Below are 23140 nucleotides of genomic sequence, written 5' to 3'. Positions count from 1 at the left end.
ATTCAGTGATTTTATTAACTAAAAATATTTCTGCTTTGCTTTTTAATTACAGAAAGTATGAAATCACTTTCTTTTCTTTCTACTAGTTTGTCTAGAACCCCACTTTCAGTCTTCATGCAAGGTTATATTTGAGGTTGCTTCTCTCCAGTATCTGACATCAGTGGTTGAGGTCCTTCTGTGGTGTTGCCTTACGCCCTCTAGTGGATGAAGGCCTGGTTGATATATCTAGTGTTCCCAGGCACTTTTCTCAGACCATGTAATTAGCTCAGGCTTAAGATTGCCTTCTGCAGATAGTTTATAAGCTTTTCCCTCCTGGGAAAGGCCATTTTATTTCTTCTGCTGCTTGCTTCTGTGTATTTAAGTAATATGCTTATTTTGCTATTTCTTGATTTATAAATTTTAGACACCACTCTACCCTTTGGTTTCCTGTTGTTAAAGACCAGAAATTAAGTTTTACAAACACTCTCTCCTTTCAAATAAGACCATTTTTTTTTTGGTTAAATTTGGGATTCATTACTGATTTATGATTGCAGAATAATTATATTATTATGCCTAAGTATTTTTATAGTTGAATCATAAAATATTATGACTACATTCCCTTATATACTTTTCCCCTGGAGTTAGTAAATATATACATAAAAATATAGGAGTAAATATATATTTAATAATTAATTTTTTAAATAGCACTATATGAATTCTATACCATAAAGTTCACTCATTGTATTTATTCATTGATTTTATTAAATTTATAGAGTTGTGCCATCAACACTACAGTTCAGTTTTAGAACATTTTCACCATCTCCCCCAAATTCTCTTGAATTCTTTTGTACTCAGTCTCCACTCCCACTCCAACCCTAGGCAACCATTGATCTGCTTTCTGACTCCATAAAATTGTCTTTTCTGGACATTTCATTTAAATGGAATCATATGTATGTAGCTTTGTGTTTGACTTCTTTCATTTAACATAGTGTTTTTGAGGTTTGTCTATGTTGTTGTATCACTATATTATTACTTTTATTAAGTATCACTATATTATTGCTGAATAGTATTCCGTTATATGGATGTACCACATTTTATTATTTACCAGATGATAGATATTTGGACTGTTTCCAGTTTGGCTATTATGAATAATGCTGTTATGAATATTTGCATACAGTATTGCGTGGACATACGTTTTAATTTCTCTTGGATAGATTTCTAGGAGTGGAATTGTTGGGGTTTATGGTAAGCTTATGTTGAACTTTTAAAGATTCTGTCAAACTATTTTCCAAAGTGGCTTGGTTTTATCGACCTTTTTTTTTTTATTGTAGTGAGTGTGTAGTGGTATCTCATTGTGGTTTAAAACTTCTTAAAATTTTCACTTGAGGATATGTTTTTATTGATATTAGAGAGAGGCAGGGGAGAAACATGCATCAGTTGCCTCCTGTATGCTCCCCAACCAGGGATTGAACCCGAAACCTAGGTGTGTGCCTTAAGTGGGAATCGAACCCATAACCTTTTGGTGTTCAGGATGACACTCCAACCAACTGAGGCACGTGGCCAGGGCTCAATGTGGTTTCAATTTTGCATTTCCCTAATGATTAACAATTTGGAGTACCTTTTTGTGTGCTTTTTATTAGCTATTTATATGTCTTTGTTGAGACATCTGTTCAAGTCTTTTGCTCACTTTTCATTTGGTCTGTTTGTCTTATTATTGAGTTATAAAGAGTTTTTAAAACAAAGGTCTTTTAAAAAATATGTTTTTATTGATTTTAGAGAGAGAGGAAGGGAGTGGGATCAAGAGATACAAACATAGATGAGAAAGAAACATCAATTAGCTGCCTCTTTACACCCCCTTCTGGGCTTGTGCCCTGACCGGGAATCGAACCAGTGATCTCTTGGTTCATGGGTCATTGTTCAACCACTGAGCCACACCAGCCAGGCTAAATACAGGTTCTTTGTTAGATTTACAGTTTGTAAATATTTTTTCTCAGTTATCAGATTTCGCAAGGTATATCTTTTCTCCTTGTCCCAATAAGACCAAAACAAAACTATTTGCTAAGATTGGATAAACTCTGCATAACTATCATATGAAAGAGACTGTGAAAACAGGCATTGACTATCTGTGTTTAAGCCTAGTGATTGCTTCAAGAATATTGTCAGGTTTATAGTGGCTTTGGCTGACACAGCCTTCTCCAGATACTTAGTGACAGGCATGTTTGGACAAGGAAGCTCTTCATGTAGTCAAGACAAATTATGCTGCTTGCTGCATGTCCTAAGGCAACGGTCGCCAACCTTTCGGACCTCACGGGCAACGGGGTTGGTGACCGCTGCTCCAAAGGTTTCCTTAAACCAGCGGTCGCCAACCTTTCGGACCTCACGGGCAACGGGTTAGTGACCGCTGCTCCAAAGGTTTCCTTAAACCAGCGGTCGCCAACCTTTCGGACCTCACGGACCACCAGTGGTCCGCGGACCATCGGTTGGTGACCACTGTCCTAAGGGATGTGGCATGGTAGTGGATCAGGTTCATTGGCTTATTTTTTCCATTTAAGATACTGTAGCTTCTATGTAAGAATGCTTCATGGAAATTTCCCTGTAGATACACTCATGCACAGCCACTCATCCACCCACCCACCCCTGGCCTTTGGGTTTAAATTTTAGCTCTGTCATTGCAGGCTATATGACCTTGGGCAAGTGTTTCCCCTCTCTAAGCTTTAGTCCCTTCTTTTATAAAATAGGAGTAGTATCTTCTCTGAAAGGTTATATAGACTTAGTGATAACATATGTAAATTTCCAGGCATGTAATGGGGTCAATAAGTAATTTTTCTCATTTATTTTATAGAAAAGAGGTCTTTGGGAAGATTTATAAGGAAATGCTTAGTTCTCAGAGTCTGTATTTGTCTATTTCATCGTTCTCTTTTTGATTCTTAGTTTTCATCATTTGAAATGAATTTTATCTATAGATTTGAAATTTCTAGCTTAGGAACATAGTTTTGCCCTATTTTCAAGAAAAATGTTTGTGTGAGGGAAATGAAATGTGTGTCAGTTTATTTACTTAATTCATTACAGGTCTTGGCAGTGTCAACAGAAAAAGAGAGTCATTTTTGAGGTTTTATGACTTGAACAGAATCTGGTCCAAACTGAGCCAGACACTCAAGTCTCTCCAAACTTACCTGGCTCATTGTTACCCTGTCCGTATATTTCTTCAGCTCTGTATGTCTCCTCACAGCCCTTCAAATATCTGTCTTGGATATTTATTTCTTCCTATTGCCTTTTGCTTGAAATATTTCTCCATTTCCCAGCAGAATTCTAGGCATCCCAGAACTCAAGGCTACACCTTAACTTCCTTTATGAAATGTTTCTTAATTGCCTGTAATTATTTAAACTCGTTTAACATGTTGTTTGTAACATGAAACTGTTTCACAGTTTTCTCATCTGTGAAAATGATGATAATAGTACTTTTGTAAGGTGGTTGTAAGGATTAAATTTTTTAAAATTTTCTAGATCAAGAGTGACTTATTGGTTGATGCTGTTATGTTGCACAGACCTGCCTTTAGCTTTCCATGTAATCTACAAAGTCCCTTCTCATCTCTGGGCCCATGTTTCTTCTTTTTCCTTTAAGAGCTCTTTTGGCTCTAATGGGTTTGATTTTGTGGATCTTGGGAGTGTCACACTTCCGTTGTGGAAACAAAAGAAGCTTTTATCACTTAGCTTCTTACCTCTGAATCTAGCAGGACTGCTATGGATCTGTGGATAGAGTGACTTGAGCCAAAAGCATAGAAGTATATCTGGCTTTTCTTCTCATCTCTTTTGTACCTGGTTTCTTTGTCACACCCTGTATCTTCTGCCACAGTTTGACTTCTTCTCCCAGCTTTGCCTTGTTTTGCTCATTTTAGGGTTGCTGTGATTTTAGGCTGTCAGAATAGTTTGTATTTGACTCGATCCAGTTGCTTAAGTATTTTTTAGATGGATGGATCATAACTTCACCGCTTGGCTTTCTAGTAGATTGACCTAATACTTTGTATATAGGCAATTGATGTATATTATAATGAGAGGGTTTTTTTTGTTTGTTTGTTTGTTTTTATATTTTTATTGATTTTTTACAGAGAGGAAGAGAGAGAGATAGAGAGTTAGAAACATCGATCAGCTGCCTCCTGCACATCTCCCACTGGGGATGTGCCCGCAGCCCAGGTACATGCCCTTGACCGGAATCGAACCTGGGACCCCTCAGTCCTCAGGCCAACGCTCTATCCACTGAGCCAAACTGGCCTCGGCTATAATGAGAGGTTTTATTGTGGCCATCCAAAAGAATTATCTGTCTAAAGTTTAATCACTGGGACTATTTTTTTTTAAATATATTTTTTTATTGATTTTTTACAGAGAGGAAGAGAGAGGTAGAGAGTCAGAAACATCGATGAGAGAGAAACATCGATCAGCTGCCTCCTGCACATCTCCTACTGGGGATGTGCCCGCAACCCAGGTACATGCCCTTGACCGGAATCGAACCTGGGACCCTTCACTCCGCAGGCCGACACTCTATCCACTGAGCCAAATTGGTTTTGGCATCACTGGGACTATTTACAAAGGAAAATTATAGAATTTCCTTTATTAGCAATTTTCAAAATTAGGAACTTTGTCTAGAATTGCTTAGGGTAGCCAAGTAGTTAGTAGGCTATATTCTTGCTGTAGTGGTTAGTACCAGCAAACAGCAGATGGTCTTCTCATAACCAAACCTGACTACCATTTTGTGAGCTACTTTTAAGAAGCTTCATATGTCTCCTCAACCCTTTGTTCTTCAACAGACAGCCATCTAAGTCAACATGAATCTAAGTCATTCAGCAGATGATTTAGAATGAAACTAAGTAGGTAAGTAAAAGGTAAGGCAAAAGGTCTCATAGTTGACAAACAATATAGTTGTGTGTTTCAGTTATAGATTAAATATTTTTATTAGTAGTATTAGCTGTATACCATTATACTGAGCCGATTTAGGTTTGAGTTAGAGAGGCAAAGGAATACAACAGATGACTTAAGATCTTTGTTAGAAAATTTGGTGCTACCAGAAAATAATTTCAGCAAGTTCTGTGTAATCATGTATTTAAATAAAGGCACAGCTCTAATCTCACTGGGGTCTCATTACTCTGCTTAGCTTTTATCTGCGGAAAACAGTATGATGGACATTCTATGCCTTCCATGATCTGGCCCCAGTCTTTTTCCTTTCTGTGTCTTAGAAGGTATTCTGTGTTCTAGACACACTATGGGACAGGACAGTATAGCTTTGAAATTGGATATGGATTTTAATTTTAATTTCTTTTCTTTAATTCTAATTTCTTACGGCATTTTTCACGTTTAAATACAGTTATTCTTTGCATCCTACCTTAAATGTGACTTCCTCCATGAAGCCTTGCCTGAAGCACTTATTTGGGAATAGACTCTTAATGTCCACTGAGCTCCCAAGCACATTCTTTCTTCTCTGTAATGACATGTTATCACTCACTGCCTGTTAGCTTATGGCGAACAGGTTGGATGACCTACACAGTTCTCTGAGAACAAGGACCCTGTCATGCTTCTTCTTATTCTTTTATACTTTGCCCACTAAGAATTTGGTAAAGGGACAAATTAAAAAGTAAACTTATCTTCAGCCTTCTTGAAATAGCCTACTCTGTTGGGATTTTTTTCCTGTGGGCAAAGAAAAAAAAACTTTGTTCAGATTTTTGCTAGATTTTTATTGCCTTTGCTTTTCCAGAGCGATATGAAAAATTAATACTTAAGAAGCTAGATATCTGATCTTCAGCAAGAGAGGATCTCTTACAAGTTTAATGGGTTTGGTCAAGCGGATATTAAATGTAAATCTGTCATTTTATGGAGTCATAGAAGGCTCTTACAGCACTCAATAAATATCCTTATTGGATTAGTAGAATTTTTCATCAGGGGACTGTGTACCTCCCACTATTAGGATCTTTCATTGTTCCTTTAGAGCACTGTTAGCCTATGCTAACAAGCTTTGTGGTGTCATGTGGATCACAGAATCATCTCCACTGAAGATGCTTCTAGCTTCTTAATTCTTTTATTTCGTTATTGGTACAGGGAACTCATACATTACTTCTAGCAGGTATGTGTGAATTTCAGAGTAACAAGTGGGCGGGGGGGGGGGGGGGCGATCCCCATGAAAAGAGAGCTAACAGGAATTGAACACTGACTATGTACCAGGTCTTGTATAAAGCATTTAGCTAGTATTATTTTATTTCATCCCATTTGCAGGTGAGGAAACCAAGCTCAAGGAGATTTAAGTCATTGCCCAAGGCTATGTAGCTATTAATTGGGAAGCTGGGTTTTAAATTTAAATGTGTTGGACTTCAAAGTTTATTATTTTTTAAATGTTAAGATTTTTTTTTTCTCCCCCAAGATGTCACAGGTCTGAAATGAGGCTGAGCCACCGGGAGGCGCAGCCCTTTGGACTCTCCTGAGGAAAATGTTAAGATTTTTAATTACAGTTGACATACGATGTTATATTAGTTTCAGGTGTATAATGTAGTGATTAGGCATTTATATAATTTATGAAGTCATCACCCCAATAAGTGTAGTAACCATCTGACACCACACATAGTTGTAATAATATTTTTCACTATAATTCCTATGTTGTACTTTACATACCTGTGACTGTTTTTATAACTGGCAATTTGTACATCTTAATCTTTTCCCATTTTTTTGCCTCTTCCCCCAACTCTCCCCCCCCTCCCCCAATCTGGCAAGCATCAAGATTTCAAAGTTTATGATATTTCTACTGTGTATATGTCTTTTACTATTTACTTTTACTTGAATGTTTATTTTTTTTACATTTTACTTGCATGTTTGATTTTTCTTCAGTTAGCAACAAGCATTATTTCCCTATTTGCTCCCCTCCCCAGCACTTCACTGAGATGATAATTCTCTATTTCTGTAATCCTGTGTACCGGTTTCATATTCACTCTCATTTAATCTTGGTGAGACCCCAGTGTGGTCTGTGTGTAGGGGGTCAGAGTTTTCATCTCATTGGTAGATGAGGACATTAAGCTTTCCAGTTTTGTGAGAGATTTGCCAAAGGTGGTAATTAGCTTTTGAAGAGGTACGCTGACCGTCTAACTAAATTTTCTAACAGCAAATTCCCTTTCAAACAAATTATATGGACACAATATATAAAAAAATATAAGTGGGGTAGAAAAGTTATGGAAGGTCTGGAGCCCCACCCTCTGGACTTCCTTTTGCCCCCGAGCCTCTCAGCTGACTGGGACACAGTTTAAAAAACATTGGGGAGTGATCAGAGAACTTTGGTATCAGACAGGTCTGGGTTCAAATTCTAGTTTAGGCCTGATGTTTAACCTGTCTTATCTCTTATGCTTGGTTCCTCATTTATAAAATGGGAATGTTTTTATAGGATTGCTGATAAATAGCAATTAAAAACCATGTCAAAGCCTAGCACAGTGCCCTCTGCTTGTCTGGAGGAGAGATCAGGTTGCCAGGCCGTACAGGCCGTCCACTCACCCTGTGCAGGACTCCTGCTAAATTTGTGGGGAGCTCATGACTGAGCCCGGACCTCCATAGAACTTATAACCCAATACTTTGACTTGACCAAAGGTTCACACATCACATTTGTCAATAGTTTAGAACAGGGATGAGCAAACATTTCATGTAAAGGATCAGAGAGATATTGGGCCATACAGTCTCTGGTGCAGCTATTCAACTCTGCTGCTGTAGTAAGTAAGCAACCATAGTTAATAGGTAAAGAAATGAGGATGACTCTGTGTTCTAATAAAACTTTATTTTTGGGCAATGCAATTTGAATTTCATAAAAATGTCACATGTCATGAAATATTATGCTTCTTTTGGTCCCCCCCACCCCATTAAAAAATGTAAAAACCATTTTAGCTTATGGTCTGTACATTGTACGTGGGTAGTATAAAAAGAAGCCACAGGCTAGATTTGGCCCATGGACCATAGTTTGCCTACTCCTGATTTAGACATTGCTTGCTGATGATAATCAGTGCAGTTTTTGACCCTGTGAAGACTAACTTAATGTAAAAATGACTGCTACTAAGGAAGTATTGATAGTAGGAAAGGCCTAATTTTCACAATAGAAAAAGGTAGAATTTTTTTCTTCTCCTCCTCTCAGGAATACTTACATGTTCATTAGTTTCTTTACCCTCTATGAAGTAGTTACAATTCAGTTATCCTTGTCTTGACTAAATGGAAACTGTTTCTAAATAAAGACTATATTATAGTGGAAAGACCATGAGTCATGCGGGAGTCAGGAAACTTGGCTTTGTCACTGAGTCTGTGACTTTGTATATGTCACTTTACCTCTTTGAGTTCTTCAGTTTCCTTATATCAATGAGGAAGTTGGAGGTGATAATATTAGAGATCTTTGCCAGCTCTAAAATTTTCTCAAACTACTTTTAGTTGCCTGGAGTGGTGCTATAAAACAGTTTTCCTTGAAAGAAACTAAATACTTCATCGGTTAGTGTTTTTTTTTAATGCCAACAGCGTTTCACATTGCATCGGAGATTGTTTACAAAAGGAATTCTTCCCACTGTGCTAAATGCTAGCCTTTTTTGAAGTGAAATGCAGTTGCGATTTAAATTCCACATACAGTACCTTCATGATAAACGCTGCTCACTTCTTGTTCTGCCATCCTGACGCAGGTAAACTGTTGGGGGGGATAAGCTGCGAGTACAAAGAAAAGGGAGCTGGGAAAACTGACAGAAGAAAAAGTCTATCCTGACTGTGTATGGGCTTAGGAAAATTTCATAACTGGAAACCTTCCCTCAAGTCTGAGTCACACTCCAAGGACTCTTGGCTCTCCTGGGAGGAGAGGAGAAAAGGGAGGGAGCGGTGGAGCAAGTGGCTATGTCTGTTTCCGTCAACAGAGGGCGCCCGGAGCAAGCAAGTTCTCTGACATGCTGGAGACTGCTCTCCTCCCGACGGTGCAGTCACCATGTCCGTCTGGAATTTTGTTGTATCCGTGCCCGCATCCTCAGACATTTTGTCCCATGCTAAAGTCGGACATGCTAAATTCAATCCTAATAACTACTATTTGCTTCCAACGTAAGTGGAAAACCAATTCCCTCAATGTCTTGGAGTGAATTATCCCATATTGTAAAGTCTGGGATTTTAAGTGAATGAGCAGTTTTAGGCTCTAATTTAATTCAGTATCCACTGAGCACATATTTCTGAAATATTATTATTCTGAAAGAGTACTAAATTAATATCTGCATAGCATATTCTAAGAAGACTTTGCTCTTATTACCCAGAGCAGTTTCCAGCCCAGCAGCATCAGAATCACCTTGGAACTTATGCACATTCATGATCTCCTCCTCCCCACACCTATTGGATCAGAAACGCTGGGGATGGGGACCAGCTCTCAGGCTCAGCAGGCGCTCCAGGTGCCTCTGATCACATTGAGAACCACTGCCAGAGAGTAGGACACTGAGACTTACTGAAGACCATGTGCCGAGCATTCCGCTAGGATGTTCATCTTCATCTGCTTCTTCCAGATGAGAGCACCAAGGCTAAAAGGTTTCAGTGACTGCTAAAGTTGTACATACAATAAGTGGTAGAGTGGATTTGAATCCTGGTCTTTTTGACTCCAGAGCCATGCTATAGTGCAGTGGTGGCGAACCTTTCGAGCTCGGCATGTCAGCATTTCGAAAAACCTTAACTTAACTCTGGTGCTGTGTCACATATAGAAATTTTTTGATATTTGCAACCATAGTAAAACAAAGACTTATATTTTTGATATTTATTTTATATATTTAAATGCCATTTAACAAAGAAAAATCAACCAAAAAAATGAGTTTGCGTGTCAACTCTGACACGCATGTCATAGGTTTGCCATCACTGCTATAGTGTCTGCTAAGAAAATGATAAGAAACATTGTATTATTTAAATTTCTTTTTTTATTGTTTTATTGCTTAAAGTATTACAAAGAGTATTACATATGTCTCCTTTTTTCCCCCACCCTTGACAATCCCCTGGCCTGCCCTACCCCCCAGTGTCTTATGTCCATTGGCTATGCTTATATGCATGCATACAAGTCCTTCGGTTGATCTCTTACCCTCCCCTCCTGCCCCCCAACCCTCCCCGGCCTTCCTGCTATAGTTTGACAGTCTGCTCCAGACTGTTCTGCCTCTGTATCTATTTTTGTTCATAAGTTTATAATGGTCTTTATTATCCATAAATGAGTGAGATCATGTGGTATTTTTTCTTCATTGACTGGCTTATTTCACTTAGCATAATGCTCTCCAGTTCCATCCATGCTGTTGCAAATGGTAAGAATTCCTTCTTTTTTACAGCAGCATAGTATTCCATTGTGTAGATGTACCACAGTTTTCTAATCCATTCATCTACTGATGGGCACTTAGGCTGTTTCCAGATCTTAGCTATGATGAATTGTGCTGCTATGAACATATGGGTGCACATATCCGTTCTGATTGGTGTTTCTGTTTTAAACTCTCTTTCTTAAAAGCAACATACATTCATAAAAGAAAATTTAGAAAATACAGCAGACAAAAGAATAAAATAAAAATTTCTTTGATATATTTAACTTTATATTTTTTTTTCTTTTTATTTTATTTATTTATTTTTTTTTAATTAAATCTTTATTGTTCAGATTATTACATTTGTTGCTCTTTTTTTCCCCCCATAACTCCCCTCCTCCCAGTTCCCGCCCCACCCTCCGCCCTCACTCCCCACCCACTGTCCTCATAAATAGGTGCACGATTTTTGTCCAGTCTCTTCCCGCATCTCCCACACCCCTTTCCCCCCCAGGAATAGTCAGTCCATTCCCTTTCTATGTCCCTGATTCTATTATAATCAACAGTTCATTCTGTTCATCAGATTATTTATTCACTTGATTCTTAGATTCACTTGTTGATAGACGCATATTTGTTGTTCATAATTTGTATCTTTACCTTTTTCTTCCTCTTCCTCTTCTTAAAGGATACCTTTCAGCATTTCATATAATCCTGGTTTGGTGGTGATGAACTCCTTTAGCTTTTCCTTATCTGTGAAGCTCTTTATCTGACCTTCAATTCTGAATGATAGCTTTGCTGGATAAAGTAATCTTGGTTGTAGGTTCTTGGTATTCATCCCTTTGAATATTTCTTGCCACTCCCTTCTGGCCTGCAAAGTTTCTGTTGAGAAATCAGCTGACAGTCGTATGGGTACTCCCTTGTAGGTAACTGAGTTTCTTTCTCTTGCTGTTTTTAAGATTCTCTCTTTATCTTTTGCTCTTGGCATTTTAATGATGATGTGTCTTGGTGTGGTCCTCTTTGGATTCCTTTTGTTTGGGGTTCTCCGCGCTTCTTGGACCTGTAAGTCCATTTCTTTCACCAGGTGGGGGAAGTTTTCTGTCATTATTTCTTCAAATAGGTTTTCAATATCTTGGTCTCTCTCATCTTCTGGCACCCCTATAATTCTGATGTTGGTACGCTTGAAGCTGTCCCAGAGGCTCCTTACACTATCCTCGCATTTTTGGATTCTTTTTTCATTTTGCTTTTCCGGTTGGGTGTTTTTTGCTTCCTCGCATTTCAAATCATTGACTTGATTCTTGCGCTCCTCTGGTCTGCTGTCGGGAGTCTGTATAATATTCGTTATTTCAGTCCGTGTATGCTTAATTTCTAGTTGGTTCCCCAATATAAGATCGAGGGTCTCATTAGATTTCTTGAGGATCTCACTACATTTATCGGCGGCTTCTAGACAGTTCTTAAGAGACCTTGAAAGTGTGGTTCTGAACTCTATATCTTCCATTGACAATTTTGTCCTGTTTCTTTGTCTCCGCATTTTGTTATGCTTCCTTGGTGCACCTCCTAGTGGTCTTTGTTTGCAGTCTTATAGTTAAATCTTGATTGTTGTAGCTAATTCCAGGGAGGGTTTGACCTCTAGGCCAAGTGGCTATGAGAATCAGCTGTGTCAGTAGTGAGAGAACTTCTGTCCTCTAGGGAGGTGCTAATCTAGCCTTTGCCTGAGGCTATCCGGCAAATGCCTGTGTGCAGGGCTTGGGCGGGGCGGGTAGAACAGGATCAACAGGGTGGGCCGGAGAGAGCAGTTATGGCGGCTCTCAGTCCTGTCCCCAGGGGCTCTGCCTCTCTGAGTCCCAGCACCCGCTGCAAAGCTCAGAGAGAAAGCTGCACTCGCTCTGACCGAAGCCAGACAGTCCCGCTTCTCCCGTTTGAGTCTGGGTCCCTAAAGACTCGCCCGTATCTGGAGCTCAGAGTCTGCGACTCCCTCCCGATTGAAAACGCCAACCGCGCCCTCCGCCGCCAGCCCGCTCCGCGCACTCCGCACCTCAGAATTTGACTTCAGCACTGCGCCTCCTCTGAGTGTCCGTATGCGTTTCTCTTTCCTCCTAGTTGTAGGACTTCCACTCAGCCAGCGTTCCTGTGGTTCTGGGTGATGTCCCTTCCGTTTTTTGGTTTCACTTTTGAAGTAGTTGTTCAAAGCAGCAAACTCCGGCGTTAACCTATGCCGCCATCTTGGTTCTCCTATTTTTTCTTTTTTTAACTTTATATTTTTATTATTTGTTGGTCTAATCTTGTTTCTATACAGCTGTATTTGCATATACACACATTTTAAAATTTCTTATAAAATGTCATCACATTGTTTAAAATTTTGTAATGTGCTTCCAGCTCTTTCCTATTCCGTTGTAAATATCTTTTCATGCCATTAACTATTTCTATAGCATCATTTTCATGGCTGCCTAGTATTCTATTGTAAGATTCTGATATTTTTTCTGAACTCCATCTTAAGTTGTTTTGACTCCATGATAGGCTTTTATGAGGAATAGGATACGGAGTGCTTGGTTATTGTGGGTAAACAATTCGCCCACAGTGGATTTAAGTGTTATAATTAAGGTGATACATACAGATTATGGTTGAGGACGGAACATGGAACTGGAGAGACAATACTGAACCTAATATTTGAGGTTAAAGTGAGTCTAGGAAAAAAAATAATTGAAGTAAAAACTCTGAAAGTATTAAGACTGGATTAGTGATGTGTGAGTGAGAGGGGTTAAAATAAATAGTCAGAAGAATGCTTATAAACAATTTGGTGGTGCTAATGGCCTGCTTTTGTTCTGCCTTTTTGACACAGAGGCTGATATACTGGATGACAGTATGAAAAGATTGGGCATAAGTCTTCTTCTGTGTGCCAGGCATCATAGTAATCATTTACATAGATTTTCCCATTTAATTTTTATACTGACCACATGCATCAGATGCATTAGGCAGTGTCATGCGCCCCCCTAACCCCTCCCCCGCTTCTTAAGGAAGTAGAAACTGACAGTGAGACTTAGAGTAACTTGTTCAGATGCTTTGATTGGAACCCAGATTTGTTGAAACTCTCAAACTTGTGCTTTTATAGTGTCATTTATGTTCATTCTGTTTTCATCGTGCAGTAGGTCATTAGCTTCCGCTGGGGAGGGTGGGTTGAAGGTGATTTTACTATCTCTTCAGGGACAGAGGGAAACTATATGTAAAAGGAAGGATACTAAGTAAAGATAGAGCCGGGGTAGACTTTAAGACCCAAGCAGTGCTACCTCCAGCCAGTTAGTTATCTTGGGAAGGGCGTGAGCCTGAGCTGGAAACTGCAGTGGAGCAGGGGATGGAAACAGCAAAATGAGCAGTTGCTAGGAAGGTGTGAGGGGCCTTTAGAAACAAGGGATGGCCAGAATAAAATAAAAAAATTAAATATATTTAACTTTTAATCTCTCTCATTAAATTTCCCTTGCTAGTGGAGGTTACATTCCTTTGAGATATTTTTTAACACCCTTATTGAGATAAAAGTTGATATTATACAGTCTACCCATTTAAACTGTACAGTTCACTCATTTAAAGTATACAGCTCATTGGCTTTTAGTATGTTCACAGCTGTTATGTTCACAGTTGTTCAGCTGTCACCACAAACAATTTTAGAACATTTGATCACTCCAAAAAGAAGCCATGTACCCCTTAGTCATCATTTTCTAGTTCCTCTACCCTCCCTACCCCTCCCAAGCCCTAAGCAACCACTAGTCTACTTTTTGTGCCTATAGATTTGCCTTTTCTGGATATTTCATATAAATGGACTCCATATAATACATGGTCCTTTATGTCTGGCTTCTTTCATTGAGCATAATGTTCTTGAGGTTCCTTGATGATGTAGCATGCATCAGTACTTCATTCTTTTTTATAGTCAAATAATACTCCATTGCAGTGGTCTCCAACTTTTCAGACCATGGACCACCGGTTGGTGACTGCTGCTCCATTGTATGGACACATCACATCTTATTTAGGATTTTATTTTAGTTAGACAAAGGTAAAGGGAAGAATGGGACAATAAATAAGAATTCTTCTTCCTAACTTAAAATGGACAGAATGGGCAACTACGCTGAAAAACAAACCTATTAGGCTCTCTTGAGGAATTGTAGCTAAAGGTATCAATAGGTAAATAGGATACTTGGCATCTGCTGCCTATGAGGCATGTGTAGCAAAGCGGCAGCTCTTCTGACCTGAACACGTGCAGCCTTCAGGGAGCTCATTGTGTAAATCTTGTGTGGTGGCCAGTGCCTTTGCCCCCTACAATACTTCATGTGGAACCAGAGAGGCCTGTGCTGATCTAATCTGGGTACATTTCCCTTGGTTACTGCAGCTCGGGGTCCCTAGAGAGTTCTCTCTAAAGAGCTGCCAGTTTGTTGAGTGCTGGCAGTTGCAAGATTATTTCTGACTATAGGATTTGTTCAGTGACGATTACACCCACCTTTCAGGTCCTGACCCATTGGCCAGAAATAGCAGCCGTCATTCCTGTATTTTTGGAATGAATGCTTACTCTAAGGCCCCAGCTTGTCCTTCTCCGTGGAGTGTTAGGAAGGCTCCTTCAGCAAGCAAATGATGTGCCCTCCAGTTGCTGGGTCCTTTACTGTTGTCGCGTTGCTTTCTGGTACTTTCTTTGCTGGTTCACCATCCAAGAAGAAAACGTCCTGACCTTCATAAAGTGAATGGTCTAGGCCAGGACTCTAAGTCCCCAAACCTTTTAGTTTATATTTCAGAAATGTGAGGCTGGATTTCTACTGTGCCTGAACTTTCATCTGGTTTGGAGAGAGAATTATAATTACTCGTCTTAATGCCCTGGCTTCTCTGTGGCATGTCTGCCCTAACATTGAAACAAGAACAGGGTAGGGAACATCACCTTGGCCCTCAGCTCCTAAGTTATTGAATGCCAGAGCTGGATTTCATCACATCGCCCCTGTTTTGCATGTGGGGAACTGAGTCCCCCCCCTGAGGTTTTAGAGCTCTTGGTCGTGGCAGAGGTGGGTCTGTGATATCGAGCCTTCATTCTCAGTTCAGTGCTTCCCCAATGTTATGTTGTTACCTGATGGCTGTATGCTGTCATGACCAAGGAGTGGCCTGGCCCTGCTCTGTTCCATCAACAGTGCAGACCTTAAGGCAGTGGTTCTCAACCTTCCTAATGCCGCGACCCTTTAATACGGTTCCTCATGTTGTGGTGACCCCCAACCATAAAATTGTTTTCGTTGCTACTTCATAACTGTAATTTTGCTACTGTTATGAATCGTAATGTAAATAACTGATATGCAGGATGTATTTTCATTGTTACAAATTGAACATAATTAAAGCATAGTGATTAATCACAAAAACAGTATGTAATTATATATGTGTTTTCCGATGGTCTTAGGCGACCCCTGTGAAAGGGTCATTCGACCCCCAAAGGAGTCTCGACCCGCAGGCTGAGAACCGCTGCCTTAGGTGTGTGTGAGAGTGGACCAGGTTCGGATTGTGATGATGAAAATTTGTAAGAGGGAAAGAGCACTGGTGTGAGTTCGGGTGCCACTGACTGGTAGAACCCAGCCCTCTGGTCTTCCCCAGTACATGGTTTCCAGTGCGTATGTATGTTTTTTTATTAAACAAGTGTAATTCTTTGAGAGCTTCATGTCTATTTGCTAAAAAAAAATGTATGTACTGCTCCGCTAAGCCAACAAGCAGTAATTGTGTAGTGCCTGCGTGAAAATGCTTGGTCATGGTTGCCAACGCCATGCTTGGTATTATTTTTGCCTGGTATAATGTGAAGAGAAAAGACCAAAATTCTCCCACTGTACATATTCCCACTCTCCCCTCCTCTCACACTGAGTGTATAGAGTTCCAGAATGGACCTTGCTTTCCTTTCCTGCACTCCCCTGCCCCATGACCTTAGTAGATCTATTCAACATGACCCAGACTGCTGGGACTAGAACTACACACAACCCTTCCACAGTGGAACACAAACACTGAGTAGTGGTTCCCTGAGACCCCCACCCCCTTGGTACATGACTTCCTTTCTGTTGTGTCCGTCCTCAGCGTGAGATGCTCTGTAGGCAGAGGTTGTGTCCTTCACTCTGTTCCCCAGCACCTAGCATACTGTTCACTAGAGAGTCATTAAGTAATCTTTGGCATTTTTCTGCTGTTTACCACTCTCTGATGGGATGGCGAAGGTGCAGGATGATAATACAGTTGTCAGATGGCAGTATTGTTTCTTTATAGGAGTTGTTTTATACTCCTCAGTAATAATGTATAGTGACAACTCTTATGTATCGAATGCTTAGTAATGCATCAAGTACTGTGTTAAGTATACACACACACCCTCAGTTCCTCATTATTCTTAACAACTCTCTGTATGAGGCAGACAGTAGAAGCCTTATTTGACAGAAGAAAGAACTGTGATTTGGAGAGGTTTAGGTCAGAGCTAGGGAGTGGTGGAACAGGTATTTAAACCTAGGCCTATCTGACACTGAAGCCTGTGTGTTTAGTGACTACGTGTAATCTCCTTGAATAATTAATTTGCTGAACATTCCTGCAAAAGAGAGCTGAGTCACTTATGTTCCCTGAGATTTATAAATGAGACATCTGTGTTAGCAAAGGGCATTAGTAGCATAGTTTAGATTAAATCTGGGGTTAGTATTGTAGAGCAGAAACAAAGAGGAGACATAAGGAGCGTCGGCCACTTCCTGAAACCGGTTTGCTTCGTTCGGCCCACTGGTGAGGCGCCTTTGCTCTTTGAGTACACCATGGTTTCAGGTCATTCCTGGTCTACACAATCCTAAGAGATGGGTCTTTCGGACTGTTTGGTGCCTGGGGCCACACTAAGGTGGACTCAAGTTGGTCCCTGGACTGACTGGGTTTCTGAAAGGTCCTCCTGGTATAGTCATTCAGTAGGAGGTATTCTCTTTAGTTTATCTTTAGTTCTCCTCTCGACCTTGGGTTTCAGTTATTGGGACTTTTGTATGTAAGTCTTCGTATGTAAGGACAAAGAGAATGCAGTTTTCAGGGGCTCCTCAGGGATCAGTCTGCGGAGTCCCGGAAGTGCACTGGGGATGAGGGACCGCCTCTCTCATTCTCTGCTCAGAACTGAAATGTTTTGTGTATACCTTTGAAGTGGGAGAGAGAAACTTCTGAGGAAATGGAGTGTGGTTGGGGATAATAAGATTTTGAGACGGCCCTTCCTGCATTCTCCCCTGGGGGAAAGAATGTAGCCAGGATTGAAGGGCATTGCCTCAACCAATTCAGTTAAGTGGCCCCGGCCTGGATTAATAACTTGGGCAGACTTCCCAATGGATTTGGCAAGGTATTGGGTTTCTCTCTCCCCAAACCCTCCCTTCTCTCTGCTTTGCACATGTGTGCTAACATAATTACAGAGAGGTTGCGTCTTGCAATAAGATACCCTTTTTAAAAAGGAGGGGGCTCCTCTTAAAAAGGATGGAGAGAAACTCAGAGGAGGGGATGCGACTGTGCAGTCTCGTCTTGTTTTTGAAATGGCAGGGTTTGAGAAACGTGGCAGAGTAGGAGCAAGCAGACTGGTTCCTTTGTAGTGCGGCAAGGGGGTTAAGAGGAATATGATGGCCCCGTGTTGATTTCAAGCACCTAGAGCACAAGCGTTGGGTACTAATTTTGTGCTAGAGAAATATTAAACTGTCCTTTTGCATTTGTTCGTCCAGATTGTATTACTAAGAATCTGGTCATTATAGAACAAGGGCTCTCTTGTTTGTGAAGGTCAGAGGTTGCAGTATTACGAGTTTGGTGGTCAAGTGTTCAGAAATATTTTACGGATTTAGTTGAAAACCTGAGCAGATGCTCCTGCTGTTGTTTACCCGTGGGGATCGTGGGGATCGGGTGACATTCTTCTCCCTTTTCCTCTCTCCCCCAGCCGCCCTCCTTTGAGGACCAACCAATCATACTGAGGAATGGATTTCAGTGCCTGCCTGGCCTCCTCCCATAAGAAGTCTGCCCAACCACAGCTCTCTGGAGCTTTGGCTAAGGCTGAGTGTTTAACTCTTGGGTGTCTGAGTCACAGGGAGCTGCTGACATTGCAGTTAGTTTGTTCTCTTGTTCGAATTGACTCTCTGCACCCATATGATAGATACTAAGCTAAGCTTGCTGTGTCCCCAAAGAAATGTTACAAATGAGGCAAGATGCGATGCATTGAGCTTGAAGAAACTGATTTTAAGCCCTAATTCTGCCAACAACCAGCAGTGTAACCTTGGGAAAGTCACTTTCCCTACTTGGACTTGATTTGATTCCCTTTCTGCTAAGTTAGCAGAAAAGGAAAGGGAGAGAACGAATGTTTATGATATTGCTGTATGCCAGCCATCAGCGCATTTTATGTCTGGCTAGCCTGAGGTTTGGGGAAAAGCCCCGTTTAACCTGTATTGAGTGCCGATTCTGAAACAGTTTGCTTCTCACAGTTTGTCCTCTGCAGGGCAAATGCTGTCCAACCGATTTTGTAGATGAGAAGAGGGAAGGCTGCAGAGGCTGTCCAGCTTGCCCAAGGTCAAATACCTAGGAAGGCCCATCTGGCTCTCATGCCCAGACTTTCTTCCATTCCACTGGGCTGGCTAGAAAATCCCTGAAATCCTTCCAGCATTTTCATTCTAACACTGAAAGCCTTAACTCCTTCATCGTTTTTCCATCCTGCCGTGTAGAAAGACCAAACACTACTGCCTCCCCTTTCACTAGAGCAGGTAAGTGACATAAACATTCCTGCCAGCTCCTGAAAGCAGCAGCAGCAAAAGATGCAGCGAGTTCTCGTTCCTCCATAACAAAGTCCTCATCCTGGTCACCAGCATCTCCCACTTCCTCAGCACCCCCTTTCCCACACAGCCACAGGGACTTCCTTCTCTCTTTGCCTTGTGCTTACGATGGTCAGGTAAGTATCTCTGGTTTAAGGGAGAATTTTGAGGAGATTAAAAAACATCTCCTTTACTCAAAGCTTTCAATGTCACAGATACTGTAATATTGGGTTTCTCCTACCCGAGTCTCTACGGTAGCTATCTCCCATTAGATTGCTCCCCCTCCCCGCTAAGAGCTTTGTTTTCATTACAGACTTTATAAATTATCCTACCATCTGGCTTAATAGGGACATCTTGCCCAGTGGAACACTTTGTGTTTCTCTTCCTGCAGTTTTTAATTAAAAAAAAATATATATATATTTTTATATATATTTTATATATATTTTATATATGTTGATTTTTAGAGAGAGAAAGGAAGGGAGAGAGATCGGGAGGAACACCGATGTGAGGATGCAACATCTATTGGCTGCCCCTTGCATGCCACCTGCCCCCCTTAGCCCACAACCGCATGACCAGGGATCTAACCAGCAATCTTTTTGTGCACAGGATGATGCCAGGGCCTGCAGATTTTACTTTTACATACAGAGAAAAAATAGCTCTCTTTAGGTGTGTCTTACTGATATTCTTTTGTTATCAGTTGAAAATAAATTATATTGGTAGCCTTCAAATGTTATATTTTCTAAGGAGTCATTTTCTGCTGTTTATTGTGGGCTAAGAAAAGTGACAATAAGCAAAGCTATTAACAATTATAATTTATTAAGCTGGGCACTGAGCTAGGTGTTTTAATACATTATTTCTAATTTTCCTAATAACCCTGCATTTATAGATGAAGAACAGATTTAGTTGAAAACAGGTTAAGAGAGGTTAAAGTACTTGCTCAAGGTCACAGCTAGTGAGTGGTGATTTGGCAGTTTGATTCCTGTTCTATTTCACTTCCAAACCCTAAGTTCTTTCTTCAGTACTTTCCATGCTGCTTATGGAAAATGATCCTGAGAATTTATTTAATCATCCATGCCCGTGCCTCAATTTTGATCACTCCAGAAAAACCATATGTCTTCTTTTAAAAAGGAAGCATCATCCCATACACCCAAAGGTGGCAGGTTTGATTTCCAGACCAGTCTCCGGTCCGGGTGTGTACAGGAGGCAACCAATCGATGTTTCTCTCAAACATCTCTCTCTCTCTCAAGTCAATTTTTAAAAAAAGGAAAATGCCATTTTATATGATAAACTTCACAATTGAACAATATTTTTAAAGAAGTATTTTCTGGTGATTGCTAACATTATTTATCTATTGGTTGATTGATTTAAATTGTTGCGGTGACATTGGTTAATAAAATTATATGGGGTTCAGGCATACAATTCTACAAAACATCATCTGTACATTGTATTGTGTGTTTACCACCCCAAGTCAAGGTGATAGCTAACTTTTATAGTCAGGTGAATGTACCCATGTTTAATTTGATTTATTTTTCATGAAACTTAAAGCTATCCATCCCTTGTTGTTACAAGTAAAAATGCTAAGTAACTACATCAGGTATTGGAGGGTTAGGGATTGGGGTGGGCAGGAGGAGTTCATAGAGGATGAGTAGTAATATATAGGGAGAAAAGCAGCTAGAGTTTTCTTGTGGTAAGGAAATGTTACCCTTTGCCCCGTGTTTGTACATTCTGTGTTCATTGTCTCTTAGGTCACCTGAGAAAGATGAGGAGAATCCAATGAAAGGTGTGTGGTACTACTTAATGGCCCTGTGCTTCTCCTTCCTTTCAGGAATTGCTTGTGATTCAATTCTAGTACAGCTCTATTGGGCTTTCCCAGTTGTATGCAGTGTGAGATTCACATAAGTGAAGTGTAATTGCTACACTCTTTTCACCGTCTGGATCAGCCGAACAGATATTTCAGCAATGTTTACTGTGTGCCTATTATATGCCAGTTATTTGACATGACACTGATGATACTGAGACAAATAAGACATGGTCATTGCCATTGAGGAGCTCATAACAGAGCGGAATTTGCAGTTTCGTTCAGGATATAAGACCTACAAATAGGCAGTTAATAACCAAAGGCAGTATATGCTTAAGATTGTAAAAAAAAAAAAAAAAAAAAGTGAACCAGGGACAGTAAATTACTGGTATTCAGAGATGAAGGGGGTTAGGGTTTACAGGAGTTGTAAAGACTGGGTTTATTTACAGTTTCATCCAGAGTATGGGGTAGGGCAGGGCTGGGGTGAGATGGGGTCTGGGTCATGCCACTGCTAGTGAAAGGAAACAATGAAAATGGTTCACCAAGTTAGAGTAAGATGCCCTTATAGAATTGTGGATGGAGTCATATCCAGAAACCGGGGTGGAATGGGGGAGATAATTTCCATAGCATTTTAAGCAAAGCATGTAAAGATGCCAGCAGCTAATGTAAAACAACAGCTCAATTTCTGAGGATGTCACAATTTTTAAGAAAAATTTAATCTCATATTTATCTTTGGGTTCCCTGGTTAGCTTTTGAGTACAATATCCTGTACATTAGAAACCCCTTGGTTTTTTATAAGATGGAAAACTGTAAGCTAAATCATACACAGATAAAGACATCAATAGCCCCATTTGCCACATACATTGCTCACCCAAGTAGCAGTAATCTTGATGATTGCTGAATGTTTCTTCCCCAAACACTCACCAAATGAAGAACAACTCTCTTTTCCCTTTTCCTGAAACTTACCTAAAAGTCTCCAGAAAAGGAGAAGGCTTAGGGAAAGGAGATTCTTCCCTACCCCCCTGACCCCCATAGTAGCTTAACTTAAGTACCCTGTGGAGATAAAGATAAATGTGAGCAACTTTAGGGTGAAAAGAAAGTTAGAGACCTGAGAAGTCAGGGGAGGTCATATCAGGATTAAAGTGGAAACTATGTTACCACCTAAGCAAGGAGCAACTGATAGGTCTATAAATAGGGTTTTATCTCCTCATAGAAAATTTTTGGCATGGTTGTAGCTTCCCATGTGGGGGACTATTATATTTACTAAAAATAAACTATGTTTCTAAAATGATTAAAGTAAGTCCCACAGAACTCTTTTACGTTATTAAAGGTGTAGTCATAGCCTGAAAATAAGTGTCTAGAGTTTGTTATGTGCTAACTTTTGGGAGAACTTTGATATTGAAACCATCAGTTAGGTCTGGGGTAGAATGGTCTAGTCCAGTCTAGCGTGGATTAGATAGATTTTTTTCCGGCTAGTTCAGAAGACCCTCAACCTCAGTCATACATTTAAATTCATAAATAGGCATTCTAAGTATATCATCTAGGAAAGGCAGAATTCTACTTCTCCAGAAATCTTACTGCTTACTAAAAGCTGCTTGAATATGGCCATTCAGAGCAGAGGGGTATATAAATCAGCAGTACCTTTGGTATAAAGCTTTCAAGCTGTCTGTCTGTTTCTCATACTCACATTATCCTGATTGTAGCCCTTTAAATTGTGCAAAAAATTCTTGGCATCTATCTGCCTGTCAGCTAATCTCTTAAACTCCTGGATAGCTTATTTCCTTCCTATAAGTATATTTGAAATTAGTAAAAAGTATCATTAATTTTAGTATGCTGTTAGGAGATTATGAAAAGCTGAAATTTGACAAATAGTGAAATTGCTTAATGCATGTTTCTCAAAATTATTTGACCATGAATACTTTTCAAAATAGACTGCATTGAACAATACAGTGTAGTATGACTCACGCACAAATGTGGGTATGGATTAAAGTCATCACCAGAAATGGTTTCAGAGACGAGTTAATGGCTTCAAGAAGTAAATTCATTTGCTTCAGTCTTCAAAGCATGTTTTGGAGAAGTTAAATCATTTCTAAGTGCAAACAATGAAAGAGATTAAGCCGTTTTTGTTTTAAATATACTGCCTATGCCTTAGTGCACTGGTTAAAAATTGTTTTCCTGCATCACAGGATCTCACTTATTATCTTTATTTCTCAAAATGGCATCCCACTTTTAAACAATAGATTGCTGTATGCTCAGTAGAAATAATATACATGTGTTTAGTTTTTTTTTATTTTAAATGA

At 40.0% G+C, this 23140-nt stretch overlaps 1 protein-coding gene and 1 non-coding gene across 22 annotated transcripts in view; one reads left to right on the top strand and one right to left on the bottom strand.

Moving 5' to 3' along the window:
- Positions 1-23140, top strand: part of RBFOX2 (RNA binding fox-1 homolog 2) — a 265267-nt gene that overhangs the window by 90942 nt on the left and 151185 nt on the right. The gene's annotated exons all lie outside the window — the stretch shown is intronic.
- On the bottom strand, positions 6384-6445 carry LOC118652325. The gene has a single exon (XR_004966571.1). It is a non-coding gene; the product is annotated as a small nucleolar RNA SNORA14 (small nucleolar RNA).

This window comes from Myotis myotis, unplaced genomic scaffold (assembly GCF_014108235.1).
Source record: "Myotis myotis isolate mMyoMyo1 unplaced genomic scaffold, mMyoMyo1.p scaffold_m19_p_3, whole genome shotgun sequence".
Classification (NCBI taxonomy): Eukaryota; Metazoa; Chordata; class Mammalia; order Chiroptera; family Vespertilionidae; genus Myotis; species Myotis myotis.
Note: the sequence above shows the minus strand (reverse complement) of the source record. Positions and strands in the feature narration are given on the sequence as shown.